Source organism: Ranitomeya variabilis, chromosome 3, assembly GCF_051348905.1.
Source record: "Ranitomeya variabilis isolate aRanVar5 chromosome 3, aRanVar5.hap1, whole genome shotgun sequence".
Taxonomy (NCBI): Eukaryota; Metazoa; Chordata; class Amphibia; order Anura; family Dendrobatidae; genus Ranitomeya; species Ranitomeya variabilis.
The window spans coordinates 472,523,531-472,546,734 of NC_135234.1; the positions used below are offsets into that span (position 1 = coordinate 472,523,531).

A 23,204-nucleotide genomic window follows, 5' to 3' on the forward strand; every position below is an offset into this window, starting at 1 on the left:
GAGCCGGGGAACAGCACTTAATGTACCGCTGCTTTTCAGGCGCCAGCACGTGTCACGCAGATAATATCCCAGTGTATCATCCGTGTGCGGGATGTTTTTCAGCTCGTGCTGCAGGTAAAAAACGGACGGACATGTCTACATGTGGGTCACGCGGACACATGGTCCATGGAAACACACCGACAAGTGCACAGACCCATTTACTTGAATGGTTCCACATGTGTAAGTAACTCAGATACGCGTGAAAACTGTCACCACACGTACCGGATATAATGATGCGTGAATCCGGCCCTAGAGGAAGAGGCTGCTTCAGACATCCATGCACATCTGGTCGCATGTCTTCTGACTCAAACGTAGCAGCTTTATATATGGCTATGAGGCAGTCACGCTCAGGGTTAACTAGGAGAGCCACAGCCAGTCCGTGCATTGAGTTTATGTCTGTGCTAGGACAGGTTTGCACAGATGTTTGAAGCAGCCCTAAATTCCTACAAAGAACAAAATGCAATGAAAACACCTAAAATAACACCCATATTTGTGAATGTCACAATACAGAATGTTTGGAGGATTTGCACTAGGCTAACCCTAAAGCTTTGAAAAGAATTGATCTGCTGCAAAATTTAAAATCCACACTTCAAATCAATTTAATGGGGTCATTCGGGATTTTTTTTTAGTGGACTGAGTGGTCCATGTAAAATCACGGTGACATGTCTGATATTGATCAGAGTGTCAGCAATGCAAATCTATGAAAAAAAAAAAAAAAAAACAATATCAGACAGCATTCAGATACCAGCTGTGTGAAGTTTGTTTTTCAGGGAGCCAGTTTGGCAAAGGTGGAGAATTTTTTTTTCTCATCAGTGAAAATCACTTAAGAAACTTGGTCCATTTTTCTCGTACATCAAGAAAAAGGCCATATGAATGAGGTCTTACGCTGCTCCTAAATCCACACTGAAAGTTGTCTGCAACGCAGATTTCCTACTGCAAACACCAGAAGCGTCTAGAGAGTCTTTTTAGCACAGAAAATGCACTAGAATCAGGTTGAACACTGGCTCCGTGTGAACATCCTTTTACATACAGCACAGCATTACGTTTATATTAGGAGAAGTGTTATCTGTGCTGACAGACATAACACACATACGATACCAGTGTTACATTACAGTACACGTAGCTGACTAGGAGGCGTCATTCTGTAAATATTTTTTGGCCAAACCCAAATGTTTACACAATGTATTTCTATGGAGTAACGTAGTGCCCAAGAACTCGTACAGACGTCCCTGTCGGTCTGAGCAGGGGCTGCTAATGCCTGGACATGCCGCGGCTCCTCCGACCCGAGCGTGACAGCCTCAGAAATACACGGTATGTAGCTGCCAAACTCGGGGTGGAAGAGCCGCAGCCAGTGTCAGCAATGCGCTCCGAGATCGGACCCAAATCCAGGAACGTTGGGCCAATACTAGGAACCTGGTAGCCAAGGTGGCTGAAAGTCTGCTACTGCCACTCATATGTATGGGTGGTTTTCTGTTGAGATACATTATAACACAATGATTGCCGATGCACCACCTACAATGCCCACTGCCATGCTAAACAGAGGGGCCACACAGTCCAGTTTGCCACAAAGTCCAGCAGAATCTGATGGGGTTACAGCATGTGAATAGTCTTGTAAAATCTCAACAATGTACCTGCTACTGTAATCCCCTGTGGGTTTCACCTCTGCAAGTCAACACTCATACTATAGTCTTCTATTGGGAGCCTCAAAAAAAAAAGACATGTAAAAGCAGACATGCATCTTTTTAGGAGCACAAGAGAGAAAAATAATCCTGCTGACTCAAATCTGCACCTAAAACGCGTACAAAAAGGGGGGAAACGCATTACGGAACGCAGCAAAAAGGCAATAACCAGAGCAGTTTGCTGTTTATTTTGGTAATGACTTCTGCAGAAAACAAATGCAGCATTTCCATACATTTAAACATGGTGCTATAGTGGGATAGGCTGGAATAAAAAGGACCCCATCCATTCTCCGAAGTAATCTTCAGCAGCACTCATCTGTGATCACTCGCGAGGCTGCACACTGGCTCAGCAGGACCACTAAAAGCTAATACTATGTGGCATACATGGCTCTGGTCCCAGAAGCAGGACGTGGGGATACAAGTAATGGCAGCTATTGAAGATTCAGGTAATTACAGCATCCTAACCACCATCAAAGGGGCTAAAAATACGGGTAACAGCAGCAATAAATGGAACAAATCCCATCAAACCTCCCTACCCCTTCTTCACTCATGAGGGCAGCAGAATGGTTGCTAATCAGAATGTATTCCTTGCAACCACATTGGCAAACATGGCTCAGCTGTTCAATCAAAGCTGAATTGACACCGTACCGACAACTTTTTCACTAAGGGAATCAGTGAGTAAAAAAAGCAAACAAAAAAAAACACAGCATTCTGTGATTTTCATTTGTTTCAAGTCTATAGATACATGGAAAACTTCGGGCTGCACTTGGATGAAATCTGAGTGCGGTCCAATTTCCGCAGACTAATTTTGTTCTCCATCTTCTCCTCACAGTGTGCTCAGATTCTCTCACCCGATTGCCTCACACTATGATGACACTGAGCACACACTAATCAGTGTCATTTACATTATTGGCCAGACTCTCGGAGGAGGGAATATACGGCCGTCTGACCGTAGCCTCACTCTGATGTGAGCCTGTGCCTGAAGCTAAAGAACAAGGAATCACTATGGCTCCAGTCACAAATGAAGAATTAACTGCATTGTCCTGGGGATTGGTGATGGAAGCTACACATACAAATACCTTCGGCTTAAGGCCGGGGTCACATTTGCGAGTGTGATGTGAGAAACTCGCGCATCAATACCCGGCACTGCCGCCGGCACTCGGGACCGGAGCGTTCAGCTGCATGTATTTCTATGCAGCTGCACAATCCGGTCACAAGTGACCCCGGCCTCATGAGGACTTTACTAGACAGACATTAAAAGTTAAACAAGCTTCCTACCAACATTTATATATAAAATCAGATTATTAATACTGCAGTCTGCTACATGGATCCATGAGGCCGAGTGCTCTGATCTCAGCACAGCACTTATCCAGCCAATCATGGGAGGTTACTAGGAGTGCATTGCCAAAATGCCAGTGTGGTATCAGGCAGCGCCGGCCTAGTAACTAGACCATTTTTTTTTTTTTGTTAAATGAATAGAAGTAAACCATCTCTGCCTTTGCTCCAATATTTATCAGATGTGTGAGTGCATAGGTTGCCCGCTGTACTACTGCAATATTAGCTGTATGGAGTGTGTACAGATAGAAACATGACAATGAACTTTTGCACACTGGTAACCTGGGCTGTGGAGTCAGTATAAAATGGACCAACTCCTAATATACATAATACATTGGGTACAGTAGCACCATGCATAATAATAATAATTTGGGAAAGTTATGAAATGTCCTATCTGTTCTGTTCCTGATCTAAGGATCTTGGCTTTTGGTTGAGATGAATCTGTGCTGCACTTTATGCACATGCTCAGTAGTGACCATCCCTGTGGGGTCGGAGTCAGTCAGAGGATTGGCTTACCGACTCCACAGCCCTGCTTGTAATAGCCCCCATAAATTGTACGTACACTAGTCACCTGGCTCCAGGGATCTGTCCAGAAAGAAACATGACTGCCGTATACTTCGCCCCAAATAATGCACAGCAATCCGTCATGAACACAAAGCAAGAGGATTAACAGAAGGCAGGAATATTTATCAGCTACAACATTCCAAATACTGTCTATAAAAGTACACGGCACGATGACTGCTCTCCATGTCTATGCAATAAAAGGGATGGCGGTATTTAATTCTCACATATGGATTGATCAGATACAACCACATAAGCACATTACAAGCTTCAGTATATGACATTATGTGTGTGTATGAAAGCATGTGTGACATATGTAAGGGCCAGCACAAATGTGATATATACAGCGTGGCGGTGCGATGGCAGTAACACTGTTAGTGAAATTCCAGATTCAAAACCCAATAACCCAGCATTGCTACCAGAGCATTCTGCAGGGCATGCTATTCCATTTGGTTTGCATTTTGTGATGATTTGTGTCTCATCAGGACAATGAACCAAACCACATCCCCAGGCTATGTAAGGGATATGAGACCAAGAAGGTGCGGGATGGAGAGATGAGTCAGGTAACATGGTCTCCACAATCACCTGACCTCAACCCAACTGAGATGGATCGCAGAGTGAAGACAAAGACCAACAATTGCTCTGTACTTCGGGGAATTTGTAGATTGTGAGCCTTCGTGGGCAGGGTCCTCACTCCTCCTGTACCAGTTATGACTTGTATTGTTTAAGATTATTGTACTTGTTTTTATTATGTATACCCCTCCTCACTTGTAAAGCGCCATGGAATAAATGGCGCTATAACATTAAATAATAATAATAATTCTTTCGAGACGGTAGGAAAACAATAGCTGCTTGAAAGAAAGTCAAGGGGCTGTAAGGCTGACAGAGTAAACGGGAGCACTGTGAGGAATCTAAGATGTAACACATTCTGGCTTGTTTCGCACGTGTACTCCTGGCTTCCATACTCGTTCCTTCGTGATTTTGCTGCCTTTAGTCTCTATATACAATGTGCACATTCCACTAAGAGCAATGATAATCATTGCATGAATAGGTGTCTACAGACTTTTGACCGATGCTGTAAGCAGGGCTGTGTAGTTGGAGAGTCAGTATAAAATGGACCGACTCCTAAAATATATAATACATTGGGTACAGTAGTTCAATGCAGGAAGAAGAAAAAGAACTTGGGAAAGTTATGAAATGTCCTATAAGGCTATTTGCACACGTTGCGGATTTTGCTGCGGATCTGCAGTGGATTTGACGCTGCGGATTGGCAGCAGTTTTCCCTGAGTTTACAGTACCATATAAACCTATGGAAAACAAAATCCGCAGTGCACATGCTGCAGAAAAAAAACAGGCGGAAACGCAGCGTTGTATTTTCCGCAGCATGTCAGGTCTTTGTGTGGATTCCGCAGCGGTTTACACCTGCTCCATAATAGGAATCCGCAGGTGTAAAACCGCAGGTGGAATCCGCACAAAAACCGCGGAAAATCCGCAGAGTGGTTTACCTGCGGATTTACCAAAATCAGTGCGGAAAAATCCGCACACCATTCCGCAGTGTGTGCACATAGCCTTAATGTCTGTTCTGTTCCTGATCTCAGGATCTCGTCTGTTAGTGGAGATGAATCTGTGCTGCACTTTATGCACATGCTCAGTAGTGACAAGTGTTGTGGAGTCAGGGAAATTAAGGAGTCAAAGGTTCGGCTTACCGACTCCACAGCCCTGGCTGTAAGGGCCCCCATGAGAGCATGTATAATGAGTACATGACTCCACATGTGTGCCTAAATAATGTGTATGTGCCTTCATAAATACACAGGCGATAGGTGAGGGTGCAGGGACACATGCGTGATCCATATGTATGTGGCATGTGTGTGTGCAGGTATACATGTGTGACACACTGAGGGCACATGTGTATAACTGTACATATGTGTGATGTACGGTATGTGTGACACACTGAGGGCACGTATGTAGTTATGTACGTGTGTACACATGTGTGATGTACGGTATGTGTGACTGCGGGGGCACATGCATATACACGTGATGTACTGTGAGGGCACATATGTACAGTTATATACGTGCGTGTACACATGTGATGTACGGTGTGTGTGACACTGTGGGGGCACATATGTACAGTTATATACGTGCGTGTACACATGTGATGTACGGTGTGTGTGACACTGTGGGGGCACATATGTACAGTTATATACGTGCGTGTACACATGTGATGTACGGTGTGTGTGACACTGTGGGGGCACATATGTACAGTTATATACGTGCGTGTACACATGTGATGTACGGTGTGTGTGACACTGTGGGGGCACATATGTACAGTTATATACGTGCGTGTACACATGTGATGTACGGTGTGTGTGACACTGTGGGGGCACATATGTACAGTTATATACGTGCGTGTACACATGTGATGTACGGTGTGTGTGACACTGTGGGGGCACATATGTACAGTTATATACGTGCGTGTACACATGTGATGTACGGTGTGTGTGACACTGTGGGGGCACATATGTACAGTTATATACGTGCGTGTACACATGTGATGTACGGTGTGTGTGACACTGTGGGGGCACATATGTACAGTTATATACGTGCGTGTACACATGTGATGTACGGTGTGTGTGACACTGTGGGGGCACATATGTACAGTTATATACGTGCGTGTACACATGTGATGTACGGTGTGTGTGACACTGTGGGGGCACATATGTACAGTTATATACGTGCGTGTACACATGTGATGTACGGTGTGTGTGACACTGTGGGGGCACATATGTACAGTTATATACGTGCGTGTACACATGTGATGTACGGTGTGTGTGACACTGTGGGGGCACATATGTACAGTTATATACGTGCGTGTACACATGTGATGTACGGTGTGTGTGACACTGTGGGGGCACATATGTACAGTTATATACGTGCGTGTACACATGTGATGTACGGTGTGTGTGACACTGTGGGGGCACATATGTACAGTTATATACGTGCGTGTACACATGTGATGTACGGTGTGTGTGACACTGTGGGGGCACATATGTACAGTTATATACGTGCGTGTACACATGTGATGTACGGTGTGTGTGACACTGTGGGGGCACATATGTACAGTTATATACGTGCGTGTACACATGTGATGTACGGTGTGTGTGACACTGTGGGGGCACATATGTACAGTTATATACGTGCGTGTACACATGTGATGTACGGTGTGTGTGACACTGTGGGGGCACATATGTACAGTTATATACGTGCGTGTACACATGTGATGTACGGTGTGTGTGACACTGTGGGGGCACATATGTACAGTTATATACGTGCGTGTACACATGTGATGTACGGTGTGTGTGACACTGTGGGGGCACATATGTACAGTTATATACGTGCGTGTACACATGTGATGTACGGTGTGTGTGACACTGTGGGGGCACATATGTACAGTTATATACGTGCGTGTACACATGTGATGTACGGTGTGTGTGACACTGTGGGGGCACATATGTACAGTTATATACGTGCGTGTACACATGTGATGTACGGTGTGTGTGACACTGTGGGGGCACATATGTACAGTTATATACGTGCGTGTACACATGTGATGTACGGTGTGTGTGACACTGTGGGGGCACATATGTACAGTTATATATGTGCGTGTACACATGTGATGTACGGTGTGTGTGACACTGTGGGGGCACATATGTACAGTTATATACGTGCGTGTACACATGTGATGTACGGTGTGTGTGACACTGTGGGGGCACATATGTACAGTTATATACGTGCGTGTACACATGTGATGTACGGTGTGTGTGACACTGTGGGGGCACATATGTACAGTTATATACGTGCGTATACACATGTGTGATGTACAGTGTGTGTTACACTGTGGGGGCACATGTATATATACACATGTGTGATGTACACCCGCGATACCATACTACTAGACATGGAGTCAGCCCCCGCCATGTCACTTTCTGGCAGCCCTGCAGCTGGGCCCGTGGCTTCCCTGCCCTGATGATTTGCATACACGTATATGACAGCCATACTGTCCTGTGCCCCGCACCATGGCTCTGAACCCTGCCCTCACTGACGAGACGCCACACTCATCCTACCTGCCAGCTGCGCTCATTCATCTCCCATGTCCCCGTGCAGGTGGTGGGGATGCCCCGGAGCCAGTCACTAGTGGGCGGTCACTACTCCATGCCCGGGGGGCGGCTGCACACAGCTGATATCCCTAGGCTGCTTCTCCGGCTTGGGGCCGAGCAGCTGTGACGTCACCAGGCCGGAGCCGTGACCACCAGCGCAATGCTGAGCTGCGGAGCCGCCGCACTGAGCCCGCTCACTTCCTGGATCCGGTCCCGTGGTATCATGACGTAACATAGGCGTCTTGAGTGAAGGGCGTGCGGCGCTGTCCTTGTCACGTGGGTACCTAGGGAGCCTCTGATGTTTGCTTATCACCTGGGTGCTCGTATCTGCGGGGGCGTGCGGCACCGCTGCTCTCAGCACTCGGGGTCCCGTGCTGCTCTCTGCCCTCGGGGTCCCGTGCTGCTCTCTGCCCTCGGGGTCCCGTGCTACACTGCTGCTCTCTGCCCTCGGGGTCCCGTGCTACACTGCTGCTCTCTGCCCTCGGGGTCCCGTGCTGCACTGCTGCTCTCTGCCCTCGGGGTCCCGTGCTGCACTGCTGCTCTCTGCCCTCGGGGTCCCGTGCTACACTGCTGCTCTCTGCCCTCGGGGTCCCGTGCTGCACTGCTGCTCTCTGCCCTCGGGGTCCCGTGCTGCTCTCTGCCCTCGGGGTCCCGTGCTGCTCTCTGCCCTCGGGGTCCCGTGCTGCTCTCTGCCCTCGTGGTCCCGTGCTGCTCTCTGCCCTCGGGGTCCCGTGCTGCTCTCTGCACTCGGGGTCCCGTGCTGCACTGTTGCTCTCTGCTCTCGGGGTCCCGTGCTACACTGCTGCTCTCTGCCCTCGGGGTCCCGTGCTGCACTGCTGCTCTCTGCACTCGGGGTCCCGTGCTGCTCTCTGCACTTGGTGTCCTGTGCTGCACTGCTGCCCTCGGGGTCCCGTGCTGCTCTCTGCCCTCGGGGTCCCGTGCTGCTCTCTGCCCTCGGGGTCCCGTGCTGCACTGCTGCTCTCTGCCCTCGGGGTCCCGTGCTGTTCTCTGCCCTCGGGGTCCCGTGCTACACTGCTGCTCTCTGCCCTCGGGGTCCCGTGCTACACTGCTGCTCTCTGCCCTTGGGGTCCCGTGCTGCACTGCTGCTCTCTGCCCTCGGGGTCCCGTGCTGCTCTCTGCCCTCGGGGTCCCGTGCTGCTCTCTGCACTCGGGGTCCCGTGCTGCTCTCTGCACTCGGGGTCCCGTGCTGCACTGCTGCTCTCTGCCCTCGGGGTCCCGTGCTGCACTGCTGCTCTCTGCCCTCGGGGTCCCGTGCTGCTCTCTGCCCTCGGGGTCCCGTGCTGCTCTCTGCCCTCGGGGTCCCGTGCTGCTCTCTGCCCTCGGGGTCCCGTGCTGCACTGCTGCTCTCTGCACTCGGGGTCCCGTGCTGCACTGTTGCTCTCTGCTCTCGGGGTCCCGTGCTGCACTGTTGCTCTCTGCTCTCGGGGTCCCGTGCTGCACTGTTGCTCTCTGCTCTCGGGGTCCCGTGCTGCTCTCTGCACTTGGTGTCCTGTGCTGCACTGTTGCTCTCTGCACTCGGGGTCCCGTGCTGCTCTCTGCACTCGGGGTCCCGTGCTGCTCTCTGCACTCGGGGTCCCGTGCTGCTCTCTGCACTCGGGGTCCCGTGCTGCACTGTTGCTCTCTGCTCTCGGGGTCCCGTGCTGCACTGTTGCTCTCTGCTCTCGGGGTCCCGTGCTGCTCTCTGCACTTGGTGTCCTGTGCTGCACTGTTGCTCTCTGCACTCGGGGTCCCGTGCTGCTCTCTGCACTCGGGGTCCCGTGCTGCACTGCTGCTCTCTGCACTCGGGGTCCCGTGCTGCACTGTTGCTCTCTGCTCTCGGGGTCCCGTGCTGCACTGCTGCTCTCTGCTCTCGGGGTCCCATGCTGCACTGTTGCTCTCTGCTCTCGGGGTCCCGTGCTGCTCTCTGCACTTGGTGTCCTGTGCTGCACTGTTGCTCTCTGCACTCGGGGTCCCGTGCTGCTCTCTGCACTCGGGGTCCCGTGCTGCTCTCTGCACTCGGGGTCCCGTGCTGCTCTCTGCACTCGGGGTCCCGTGCTGCTCTCTGCACTCGGGGTCCCGTGCTGCACTGCTGCTCTCTGCACTCGGGGTCCCGTGCTGCACTGCTGCTCTCTGCACTCGGGGTCCCGTGCTGCACTGTTGCTCTCTGCTCTCGGGGTCCCATGCTGCACTGCTGCTCTCTGCACTCGGGGTCCCGTGCTGCACTGCTGCTCTCTGCACTCGGGGTCCCGTGCTGCACTGTTGCTCTCTGCTCTCGGGGTCCCATGCTGCACTGCTGCTCTCTGCACTCGGGGTCCCGTGCTGCTCTCTGCACTCGGGGTCCCGTGCTGCTCTCTGCACTCGGGGTCCCGTGCTGCTCTCTGCACTCGGGGTCCCGTGCTGCACTGTTGCTCTCTGCACTCGGGGTCCCGTGCTGCTCTCTGCACTCGGGGTCCCGTGCTGCTCTCTGCACTCGGGGTCCCGTGCTGCACTGTTGCTCTCTGCACTCGGGGTCCCGTGTTGCATTGCTCGCTGTTCCTGCATCCCTATGCTATAGAAGCGATCAGTGTGCAAAAAATGAAAGTCACATAGTGGGACAAATTAAAACGTTTTAAAAAAATTAACAAAATGAATTTTTTTAAATTTAAAAGAATAAAAATGTATTGTGCCCAAACATTTATATTTTTATGAAAAAAACCAAAACAATAAAAGTACACACATTTGGTTCCGCTGCGTCAGGAACAACCTGAGCTATAAAACTGTCTCGCTAGTTAACCCCTTTAGTGAACACCGTAAAAAGTAAAAAAAACAAGGCACAAAACAATGCTTTATCATCATACTGCCGAACAAAAAGTGGAATAAAATGCAATAAAAAAAACATACACTGTGTGCAGAATTATTAGTCCAGTTGTATTTTAGAGGATTATTTTTATAATTGATCAACAACTATGTTCTCAATCAACCCAAAAGACTCATAAATATCAAAGCTTAATATTTTTGGAAGTTGGAGTGAGTTTTTTTAGATTTGGCTATCTTAGGAGGATATCTGTTTGTGCAGGTAACTATTACTGTGCAGAATTATTAGGCAACATAATAAAAACCAAATATAATCTCATCTCACTTGTTTATTTTCACCAGGTAAACCAATATAACTGCACACAATTTAGAAATAAACATTTCTGACATGCAAAAACAAAACCCACAAAAATTAGTGACCAATATAGCCACCTTTCTTTATGATGACACTCAGAAGCTTTGGATGGAAGGCTGTTGTCAGTTGCTTGATCTGTTTATTATCAACATTGCATGCAGCAGCCACCACAGCTTCCCAGACACTGTTCTGAGAGGTGGACTGTTTTCCCTCCCTGTAGATCTACGGGGTTCAGATCAGGTGAACAAGGGGGCCATGTCATTATTTTTTCTTCTTTGAGACCTTTACTGGCCAGCCACGCTGTGGAGTAGTTGGAGGCATGTGATGGAGCATTGTCCTGCATGAAAATCATGTTTTTCTTGAACGATACCGACTTCTTCCTGTACCACTGCTTGAAGAAGTTGTCTTCCAGAAACTGGCAGTAGGTGGTGGTATCGGTTTTCCGCTATAGGAGATTATTGTTGAATACATTCTCTGTCTCTAGCTTACCTCCCCTGTTAGGGCACTACAGGATTAGGAGGAGAATATAGGAGTACTCGAATTAAATATATAAAATAGTATACATTTTATTAGACAAAACTTATTATAAAAAACACACAAAGTGACATGAGCATTCAGGATATACAGTATGAGATAGTGTGCACACATAAATCAATTGTCAGGTAGAAAGTCTATGACTAAAATACTTTGGTAATCATATATCAGGTAAGTAGTGATAGAATCTCAGCAAATAATCGCTATGGACAATAGGGGAAGAAGGTAAAGTAAAGCAAACAGCCTAATGTAGCCTAAATAGGCATGAGGTGAGCACGTATCTGGCTGTGATGAAACAACCCACTATAGCTAGCCATGCGTGTTTAATAGCATATAAATAGAGCTGGGAGGTGTCAACAAACTTTCCGAAGTGTGCACAGAAAACCCTCACTAGATGGTGAGTGACCCGACGCGCATTTCGTGTCCACGCTGGACACTTCTTCACAGGGTATACTGCGCTTGTATGGGAAAGGACCTTAAGTAGCCATGGAAACAAATCACATGTCATATCACCAGGTCCAAATTGACCAATCAGAGGACGACATTATCGGCGCATGCGCGGTGCGTATCCCAGGTCCTAACATGGCATAACCGAGCGTCATGCATCACAGCGCATGCATAGGAGGCAAAAAAGACACTAGGTACCATGCCGAATCAGGGGACCACAGCGCGCACGCGCTTAACCGCATAAGGACTGTGCAGGTGTATATTAAATGAAGATATTCCTAAGAACAAATACTCCTGATACACCATACGTATATTATAGGAGAACTATATATAAATATTCGGTCATCCAATATGGGCAGAGTATCTGTGCAGCAATATAACAAATCACTATTTAACAAAGCACAATTAGCGTCCATTGCATATTCTTGTCCTCAGTGGCGACATGGTATGATGAGTAGCTGGAATGTTTACACAGTCTCCATATTAGAACAGTAGGAGGAAACTCCATAGCAGGAATCTTGACCATACATAAATATCACTAAATAAGATAAAAATAATTACAAACAGAAAAAATACACCATCAGAGGGGAAGGAGGATACAGAGCAATATATGGGCAAATGAAGAGCCAACATGGAACAAGTATTTATAAAAATGAGGCAAAACTAAGGGATTCATTCAGACCATTCGGGGTCATGGTGTCAAGTATCACAATCCATCTGGATTCTCTTTGAGCCAGCATCCTTTTATAGTTACCACCTCGAATACCAAGATGAATAGCCTCAATGCCTCTCACTTTCAGCGTAGTAGGATCACAATTGTGATACAACTTAAAGTGGCGAGGGATGGTCTAAAGTTCAAAAGAGTCGGCCACTGTCTTGGCCGCACAAATGTCCCGCACATGCTCCCGTACTCTAACTCGTAGTTCTCTTGAAGTAAGGCCAACATATATCATGGAGCAGCCACATGTAGCATAGTATATTACATTGGTGCTGCTGCACGATATGCGCTGTCGTATTTGAAATTGCTTTAGGCCATCTGAAGATTGAAAGGTGGAGCAGCGCAGGACATTTGCGCAGGCAAGACAGGCCACAAGAAAAACAACCAGGGGTGGGTCCCCTTGTACCAAATGGATTGGATAATTTTGGAACATAGTGACTATTGACAAGTAAATCATTAAGATTTTTTGATCTTCTTGCTGTCATAGAAGGGAAGCTGCCAATTGATGAACCCAGGGAGGGCTCGGCACCCAGAATAGCCCAATGTTTCATCAGAATATCTCGCATGTTACTCCATTCGTGATTGAATGTTGAGATGAAACGAATTTTTTGGTTATCATTTTTAATTTTATCCTTTCGGGGATACACAAGGTCACAGTGGGGGGGTCTTTTTTGCCCTATCATAGCCCCTCCTTATACATCTGATGCTATATCCGTGATTTTGAAACCGAATCTTAAGGTCTGCAGCTTGTTTTTCGAAGCAATCATTTGTGGAGCAAATCCTCATCCTGAGGAACTGTCTGACCGGGATGGCTCTAATGGTAGCAGGGTTATGTGAAGAGCTGGCATGTATGAGTGAATTGACCGATGTTGGCTTTTGTAGACGTCCGTCTGCACCGACCTGTTAGTGTCGATTGTCAGAGAGATGTCCAGGAAGTCCACAGTAGTGGTGTTAAAATTATAGGTCAATTTAATATTAAATGTGTTGCTATTCAAAGATGCCATAAATTCCCCAAGCTGCTGCACCGTCCCCTCCCACAAAAATAAAACATCATCGATATAACGAAGCCAGCACAGCACATGGGAAGCTGCCTGCGCGCCTCCGTCGCCAAATAAAGATCTCTCCCAAGAGCCTAGGAAGAGATTAGCGTACGAAGGCGCACAGGCCGCGCCCATGGCTGAGCCGCGCCTCTGTAAATAGAAATAATCTTTGAAGACAAAAAAATTATGGGTAAGGACGAAATGCAGCAGCTCGAGGATAAGTTCCACCATTGAGCCGTCCAGGTCGGAGGTCCCCAGGAAGAGGCGGTCCGCATCCAGACCATTCTTATGGTCAATACAAGTGTACAAGGATTCGACATCCGCAAGGGTTAGACAGGGCAAGTTGACGTCTGAGTGTAAGCGCCACTGCCCAGTTTAACGGTGCCAACCTCTACAGTAAGGCAGGGTCACATTAGGCCATTGGTAGGGAAAATCAATACCCCCTCATTGTATTTTTAGGTGAGTGACCATGTGTTTGCTACCATATTATATGATTGCTAAGTACTCCTTTTTTAACATATTTTGATTAAAAGTGATGTTTTAATATACTGTAGTTCTGCATCTGACATTGTGTTTAGTCGGTGATATTCTAGTTTTTCGTACTCTAATTATTTACAAGTCGGTGAAAAATTTCTCTAATGTGAACAGCCCTTTTACCAACTGTTTAAGAAGAATGCCCTTTATTTTAGTAAAAAAAAAAAAGGAAATCACAACAAGGTTGCAAGTCTCAGACCTGTGACCAAAAATCTATCTAGTTTGTGTTTTGGCCAACAGTCACATTTCAGTTATTTCGGGTGCTGCAATGTGACGCCATTGGCGATCATTGAATGACATATCAACATGTGACACTGATCAGAAATGCTGCCTGCTAGCTTTATTTTTAGATTCAATGTTCAGGAAAGTGAGTATTTTTTTTACATTTGTTTCTTTAAAGTCTTTAGTGATCTGCAACATGTACTGTAGTTGCTGTATAGCGCTATATATAGTTATTGGGAATGATCACTTAGCAGATATGTTCTAAAAACGTAGATATGGTCTTTTGTTCTAGTGACATATATACAGTCATAGTTGAAAGTGTTGGCACCCTAGAAATTGTTCTAGAAAATGAAGTGTTTTTCCCAGAACATTCTTGCAATTACACGTTTTGTTATATACATGACATGTTTATTTCCTTTGTGTGTATTAGAATAACACAAAAAAAAACCAGAGGAAAATTGGACATAATTTCACTCAAATCCCCTAAAATGGTCCTGACATAATTGTTGGCATATTTGCAAAATTGGCAGGAAACAATTTTGTTTCAAGCATGTGATGTTTGTTCAGACTTACCTATGACAAGTAACAGGTGTGGGCAGTATGAAAATCACATCTGAAACTAGATAAAAAGGTTCATGGTCTGCAACATAATTCTAACACTAATGCCGACACCCCTGCATGGTCCCTCTTCCCCCTCCATGCAGGGACGCCGATATACTCACCACATCGGCCACGTGGTGACCTTTCCGTCTCCTGCCTCTTATGCATGCCACACGAGCTTCCCAGTGGAGCACCTGGTGTGCGCTCCCCTGTTCTTAAAAGGGCAACGCACGCACCTTGTAAATAACTCAAGCCAATAGCTGGGATGTATCTAATATAAAAGGCACCCTCCCCATTTAGTTTCCCTACAACTCTTATGTGTGTTCAACTGAATGTTGCAAGGTCCCCTGTCCTAATCCATTTAAGTTCCTTATCCTGTTTCTATTCCTGTATAGTATGTATGTTACTCTGAAGCCACTTTGGTGGTACCTGAACCCTGAAGCCACTCCAGTGGACCCCGAACCATGAAGCTGCTCTGGCTGTATCTGAACTCTGTAGCTGCATCGGCAGACCCTGAACCTGAAGCCTCTCTGGTGGTATCTGGACCCTGAAGCCGCACCTGTCTGAAAAGTTTCCGAATCCAGCCTTGTTTGTTACTCTGAGTCCAGTCTGTGTCAGCGAACCCAACCCTTGGGGTCGGCAGGAGACCCAGGAGGATCCCACTGCTGACTCAGAGACCTAAAAAAGCTAGGCCGCAGTTTGCCATAATGTACATGAGTGAGCCAAAATCTTTTGGGAAAGCGTCTTGTGGACAGATGAGACCCCAAATATACTTAAAGAAGCACTAGAAGTGGATGGAAACAAAGCGCTGGAGAGTTCTGGAGTGGAAAGCAATGAGTCCGGATCAAAATCCAGTTGAACACTTGTGTAAAGATCTTTCTGGACAAAGTTTTCTTTGCGGTGTATAGCAAGACCTGGGTTATTGGGTGAGATAATTTCACTGCTTTATTATTCTGATATACATCTAATGATATTTATGGTACCAATGTTTGTTATGGTGATTATGGATGATGAATTTGTGAGCTGGTCTGGCCCAGCATCATTTAAATCCTACCTTTAACTACATGCTGATTGATATTCATGCTGCACATGGTATGGGTACGAGTCCCATGTTAAAGGGAATCTGTCACCCCATTTTTGGACTATAAGCTGCAGCCACCGCCATCAGGGGCTTATCTACAGCATTCTGTAATGCTGTAGATAAGCCCCCGATGTAACCTGAAAGATAAGAAAAACAACTTAGATTATACTCACCCAGGTGCAGTCCCGGTGCGGTCCGGTCCAATGGACATCGCGGTCCGGGTCAGGCGCCGCCCATCTTCATACGATGACATCCTCTTCTTTGCTTCCTGTCGCGGCTCCTGCGCAGGTGTACTTTGTCTGCCCTGTTGAGGGCAGGACAAATTACTGCAGTGCACAGGCGTCGGGAAAGGTCAGAGATGCCCAGCGCCTGCGCACTGCAGTACTTTGCACTGCCTCCCACCAGTCCCATAATGAAACACAGACAGTTCTAGGTGGGTTGAACAGGTCGGACACAGTTTATTAATTACATCAGCAGAGAAAAGGCAATTACAGTTCGTAACGGGCGGCTCGCGCCGAGCTACTGTCCACAATCGAAAGGCGAGTTGGCCCAACGAGCGGTTACGAACCTTTGCCCTCCTCCGCTTCTTCCGCTGTGACTCAGTAACGTTAACAATGGTTACTTACATACACACACGTTTTTTTAAACTTATTTATTTATTACATATAATTTACACATTTACATCTATCTGCCGGTTAGTATGGCCATTCACCCCTATTAACCCCTATAAGGGAGGGTGGGACAAAAGCTTCCAGGTATCCACCGGGGAAAAGAGGAAGTTACTGGCCCAGACACCTGGATTTAACCCCTGTAGGTGTGGCCGTAGGCACCTTCCCCTTTAGGAACCATTGGCCGGCTGGGGCATCCCAATTAGTTCATCACCAAGGGGAGTGGTGCGAGGGGGGAACTGGGCACTGACAGTATTTTATTGGCATCTGTTATATGGGCTCCAAAGTCAGAGGCACGCTCCTTATGCAGTACCGCGCCTGCCATTAATATGGGCATACAGGTAATAGAAATGTTACACTAGTCCTACTTGTATGCCTCATATTAATGGTTTTGTTGCTGAGAAATGTTATATTCTTTATGTTAATGATTTCTTCCAGGCACCAGTGACTTCCGCTCCTGTGACCTCAGGTGTGTGTGCCGATAAGGTGCTCTCCCCACTTTCTCCTTCATAGTCGTCGCCATGTACACATGGTTCCTAGTGATGACTGTGCAGGGAGGAAGTTGGGAGAGCATATTATCAGGGCGCCCACTGGAGTTCAGTGACTCGACGGCACTTGCTCAGAAGATCCCTGAATGCAGTGCCCACAGAAGGGAGGATCAGGTATGTATTTCTGAGCGATTGCAGGCGCAGGATTCTGGGGCCGTAAGTCACGCTGATGGGAGGGGAGGTAGTATTATAGTGAGGATAGGACACAGGGATTTCTTCCAGGCACCGCACACCCCGGAGCCTGGAAAATATCATTAGCACAAAGAAAGAACTCAGCAACAAGACCATTATCATGGGGGATACAGGTAGGACTCTTTCTGGCATTAGACGTACTATTCAATCCATGCGACCTGGGACTTATTTCCCATGGACGAAATAGGACATCATAGGCAATCAGCCTCGCTCTCGGGGGCAGCGTGGCTGTTCGTGGCCGGGTATCAGCTGATTCTCACAGCTCACTCCTGGCTCTAAGTACCAGGAGCGGTCACGGACTGCTCCCGGCACTTTAACCCCTGGAACACTGCGATCAAACATGATCGCAGCATTCCAGAGCCGGCACAGGGGTTGACAGCCCCTCTGCCTTTGGATCGGAGACCCCGCGGCATGATGCCGGGGTCCTGGTCGCTGCCATGGAGGCCCGATGTCATCATGATGACATCCGTGTTTCCAGACCTGAGTGACTTCCTGTCATGCGCAGTGATGGCCAGGAAGTCTCTCAGGTCAGTATAATAGAAACTGCAGAACTGACAGCTTCTATAGCATGCAGATCTGGCGATCAGGCTGCACAAAATGAGTGTCCCATAATGGGACAAAGTGTAAAAGTAAGAATGAATTTAAAAAAAAAATGTAGTAATTGTAAAAGTATTTTAAAAAAATAATACAAAAAATCAATATTTATTCCATCAATGAATAAATATTTGAATAAAAAAAATCTAAACAATAAAAGTACACATATTTAGTATCGTCCATAATGACACAGTTTATAAAACTGTCCCACTAGTTAACCCCTTTAGGGAACACCATAAAAAAACAAGTTAAAAAAACAGTGCTTTATCATCATACCATCAAAAAAAGAATGGAATAACACGCAATCAAAAAGACGGATATAAATAAACGTGGTACCACTGAAAACGTCATCTTGTCCCACAAAAAACGAGCTACGATATAGCTCCATCACTGGAAAAATACAAAAGTTATACCTCTCAGAATAAAGCGATGCAAAAATAATTATTTTTTATATAAAATAGTTTTTATTGTATAAAAGCGCCAAAACATAAAAAAATTATATAATTGATGTATCGCTGTCATCGTACTGACCCGAAGAATAAAACTGTTTAATCAATTTTACCACACGCGGAATGGTATGAATGCCCCCCCCAAAGAAATTCATGAATTGCTGTTTTTTGTTCATTCTGCCTCACAAAAGTCGGAATAAAAAGCGATCAAAAATGTCATGTGCCCGAAAATGGTACCAATAAAAACGTCAAATCATCCTACAAAAAACAAGATCTCACATGGCTCTGTGGGCCAAAATATGGAAAAATTTTAGCTCTCAAAATGTGGTGATGCAAAAACTATTTTTTGCAATAAAAAGCATTTTTTAGTGTGTCACAGCTGCCAAAAATAAAAACCTGCTATAAATAGTAAATCAAACCCCCATTTATCACCCCCTTAGTTAGGGAAAAATAATAAAATAAAAAAATGTATTTATTTCTATTATCACATTAGGGTTGGGCTAGGGCTAAAGTTAGGGTTGGGATTAGGGTTAGGGGTGTATTAGGGTTATGGTTAGGGTTGGGGTTAGGGGTGTGTTGGGGTTAGGGTTGGAGTTAGAATTGGGGGTTTTCAATGTTTAGGTACATCAGGGGCTCTCCAAACGCGACATGGCATCCGATCTCAATTCCAGCCAATTTTGCGTTGAAAAAGTCAAACGGCGCTCCTTCCCATCCAAGCTCTGCCATGCCCCCAAACAGTGGTTATCCCCCATATGGGGTATCTGCATACTCAGGACAAATTACACAATAAGTTTTGGGGTCCAATTTCTCCTGTTACCCTTGGGAAAATAAAAAAATGAATGTCTGAAGTAATTTTTTTGCGAAAAAAAGTAAAATGTTATTTTTTTTTTAAAACATTCCAAAAATTCCTGTGAAGCACCAGAAGGGTTAATGAACTTCTTGATTGTGGTCACTTTTGGGTATTTTCTATCATATAGACCCCTCAAAGTGACTTCAAATGTGATGTGGTGCCTAAAGAAAAATGGTGTTGTAAAGATGAGAAATCGGTGGTCAACTTTTAACTCCCTAACAAAAAGAAATTTTGGTTCCAAAATTGTGCTGATGTAATGTAGACTTGTGGGAAATGTTACTTATTAAGTATTTTGTGTGACATATCTGTATGATTTAAGGGCATGAAAATTCAAAGTTAGAAAATTTCAAATCAATTTCATATCAAATAAATGTTACCACTATCATGAAGTACAATGTCACAAGAAAACAATGTCAGAATCACTGGGATCCGTTCAAGCGTTCCATTGTTATAACCTCATAAATGGACAGTGGTCAGAATTGTAAAAATTTGCCTGGTCATTAACATGCAAACCACCCTTGGTTGTAAAGGGGTTAAAGTAAATCCTCCAAACATTTTTAAACTGTTAGCTATTCTAGATCATTGTTCAAACAGATCCTAAAGAACCCCATTGCCTTGCTATGGGAACTGTCAGAAATTACCCATAATGTGGATTATAAGAATGATGCTCCATACTAAACTATTGTAAAAAATACTGTAGTGTAGTAAAAAATACCCTCACTAATATGAGGGGATAAGAAATATTTAATATGAAACTGTTTTCTAATTTATACAAAACTGGTCCTTTTTGATGGAAGAATATTTGTAGAGATGCTATGCATAAGGTCAGAGCAGTACTGATACATAAAGATGTAGAAATAAATCTTGGTAATCATTGGAAGACTAGTAAAACACATGACCACGCACGTAAATATTAGAAACTAGATCGAGGCCCGATTCTATCGCATTGGGAGGGCGGTAATGTCATGATGGGGCAGGCATGCTGCGCTGTTGTTGTTGCCTAATGGCATCCTGTGATAATCTAATGACTTTTGCATCAGGAGACTCATGTGCTTGATACCTTTGCTTAGGCTTCTTTCACACTTCAGTTTTTTGGCGTCAGTCACTTCCGACATAATGACGGATCGACGGATCCGTCACAATAGTTGAAAAAACGGATGTAACAGATCCGTTTTTTTGACGGATCCGTTACTCGGGGGTTGTATATACTTTTTGGAGCATGCGCAATTGAAAAAAATTGAAAAAACAGATTGGGGCGACGGATCCGCCGAAATGACGGTCGCGACGGATCCGTCGCCCATAGGTGGCCATTCTATGAAATGACGGACGCGACGGATCCGTCACGATCCGCCATTTCAACGAAGACAAAAAACGTTGCAATGACCGTCAATGTCTAGATGACGTCCGCCAAATTTTGACGGATCCGTCGCATGACGGATGGAACGGACGACCATCCATCACAATCCGTCGCTAATGCAAGTCTATGGGGAAAAAAACGGATCCGTCGGAAAAAAAAACGGATCTGTTTTTTGAGGAAAATGGCGGATTTAGACTGACGCCAAACAACTGAAGTGTGAAAGAGGAGTTATATGCATTGTTTTTGTCTCAGCGATGCTGTTGCTCTTCAAGTCTCATTTGCCCTTTGTTGTCTTCGACGTTGTGCCTTTGCTAATTTCCTTTCATTGTCATTGGTGTACTTTTTATGAGGAGCCATGTTGGCGTTGATATTTGCTTTTTAAAGGGAACCTGTCACCCCCCCACCCAGGTGTTTTTAACTAAAAGAGCCACCTTGTGCAGCAGTAATGCTGTATTCTGACAAGGTGGCTCTTTTAGTTATTGGTGCTGTAACTGCAGAAATAATCCGTTTTTTAATTTGTCATAAATACCTTTCTTCAGTCCTGGAGACAGGTCTTTCCCCCCCTGCTGCAGACGCCACACAGCCGTCACTCAAGTCTTCTTGGCGCCGGGCGCCGCCTCCTCAGCGCTGTTTTGAAATCAGCCAGCGCCTGCATAATATGCGCGTTATGCATAATATTTGAGCATATACGCCTACTGGATGCAGACACTCAGATGTAGTAGAATGTGTCTTTCCATGTCCAGCAGGCATATATGCCAGAAAATGATGAACAACTTGTTGATTCTGTCTGCACCAGCTGCGCATAAACCCAAATCCTATTTTGTAGGGGGGGTTCAGAAGTAAGCCTCCATACAGGACCAGTAAATGTAGGGTAGGGTGAAGTGCAGTGTGAAAGCAACCTAAGAAGTCATGGAAGTGTTGCAGAAGTGAAGAAGCTCAATAACATTTGATAACAATTAGACCATATGTATTTTTGTATGTAATAATTTGTTGGCTTCCCAACTACTTTTTTCATGTGTCTCCGTATTTTGGCATTTTTTATATATCTTCTTAAAGGGGTTGTCTGGTTTAAAATAATAAGTCTGCTGTCACTCTGTGACTTTATTTTCATTTTAGACTGGACAACTCCTTTAATGTGTATTCAATTAAAGCAAAATGAATTTTTAACTTTTTATATGTAATCACTTACAGTGCCTTGAAAAAATATTCATACCCCGTGAACTTTTCCACATAATTTTCACATTACACCCACAAGCTTAAATATATTTTCCAGGACGTCCTCCTCCCCTTGCTGGGACAGGAAACACACGAGTTTAAAAGGTCATGTCCCACCCCCAGTCCTCAGTGTTTTTCCTGTCCCTGCAAGGAAGGGACGCATGAGTGAAAGCTGCGCAAAGCTTACCGGAGCTCAGGGGGATCGTGCGGCTTGCCAATACCCTTCCCCCTGTCAAGAGGCTCAGAGCAGAAACCCTCCGGAGGGGGGTCCCTCTGCTCCAAAGACCAGGAGTGGGACGAGGCTCCTGGTGGCAGCCGCTCCTCCCGGTGGGAGGCTCTCGGCTGCGGACGCTATCCACGCGGTGTGCAGACTTACAGAAGCAGCGTGGTGTCCAGCACGGCGTCTCCAGACGGAAGTTCCCAGGGACGCGTCACTTCCGGTTTTTCGGCATCCGTTACCGTCACTTCCGGTAACACTGCATGTGTGGGGCAAAGTGTGCGTTCCAGCATGGATCGCATAGCGGCTGAAGCGCTCCTGATCCGGCGCTGCGAGCTGCGGGGACCTGCTACCTTCATCATGGAAGCAAGCATGCCAGTCGAGGAGGGGGTAAGTGCGCATAGCACAGACTCCCCTATCTGCACGCAGGAGCAGGCTTACCCCAGTGCTTATCCCTATCTTATGTCATTTAAGGATAAGGGAACCCCCGCTGGCCCCTCTGGTCAAGCTAAGAGATCCGGCAAGGCCTCTGGGAAATCCACTAGATGCCCTATTTGTAATACGAAGCTCCCGGACTCCCATGGGAAAACCTTGTGTGCAGATTGCACATCTAAGGGTACTGTCACACAGTGCCATTTTGATCGCTACGACGGCACGATCCGTGACGTCGCAGCGATCGTATGATTATCGCTCCAGCGTCGTAGACTGCGGTCACACGTTGCAATCACGGCGCTGGAGCGATGCCGAAGTCCCCGGGTAACCAGGGTAAACATCGGGTTACTAAGCGCAGGGCCGCGCTTAGTAACCCGATGTTTACCCTGGTTACCAGCGTAAACGTAAAAAAAACAAACAGTACATACTCACATTCCGGTGTCTGTCCCCCGGCGTCTCAGCTTCTCTGCACTGTGTAAGCACAGCGGCCGGAAAGCAGAGCGGTGACGTCAGACGTCACCGCTGTGCTCGCTTTCTGGCTGGCCGGCGCTCACAGTGCAGAGAAGCTGAGACGCCGGAGGACAGACACC

At 46.4% G+C, this 23,204-nt stretch overlaps 1 protein-coding gene and 1 long non-coding RNA gene across 2 annotated transcripts in view; one reads left to right on the forward strand and one right to left on the reverse strand.

The window, feature by feature from the left end:
• TAB3 (TGF-beta activated kinase 1 (MAP3K7) binding protein 3) overlaps positions 1 to 7,980 on the reverse strand; it is a 91,123-nt gene extending 83,143 nt beyond the window's left edge. Inside the window, exon 1 of the mRNA XM_077296687.1 lies at positions 7,736 to 7,980. The gene's annotated coding sequence lies outside the window, so the exon portion shown is untranslated. The remainder of the gene's footprint in view (positions 1 to 7,735) is intronic.
• The window catches only part of LOC143816396 (uncharacterized), a 42,146-nt gene continuing 26,899 nt past the window's right edge, over positions 7,958 to 23,204 (forward strand). The window contains exons 1-2 of the long non-coding RNA XR_013223936.1: positions 7,958 to 8,044; positions 15,407 to 15,937. This is a non-coding gene — a long non-coding RNA (uncharacterized LOC143816396). The remainder of the gene's footprint in view (positions 8,045 to 15,406; positions 15,938 to 23,204) is intronic.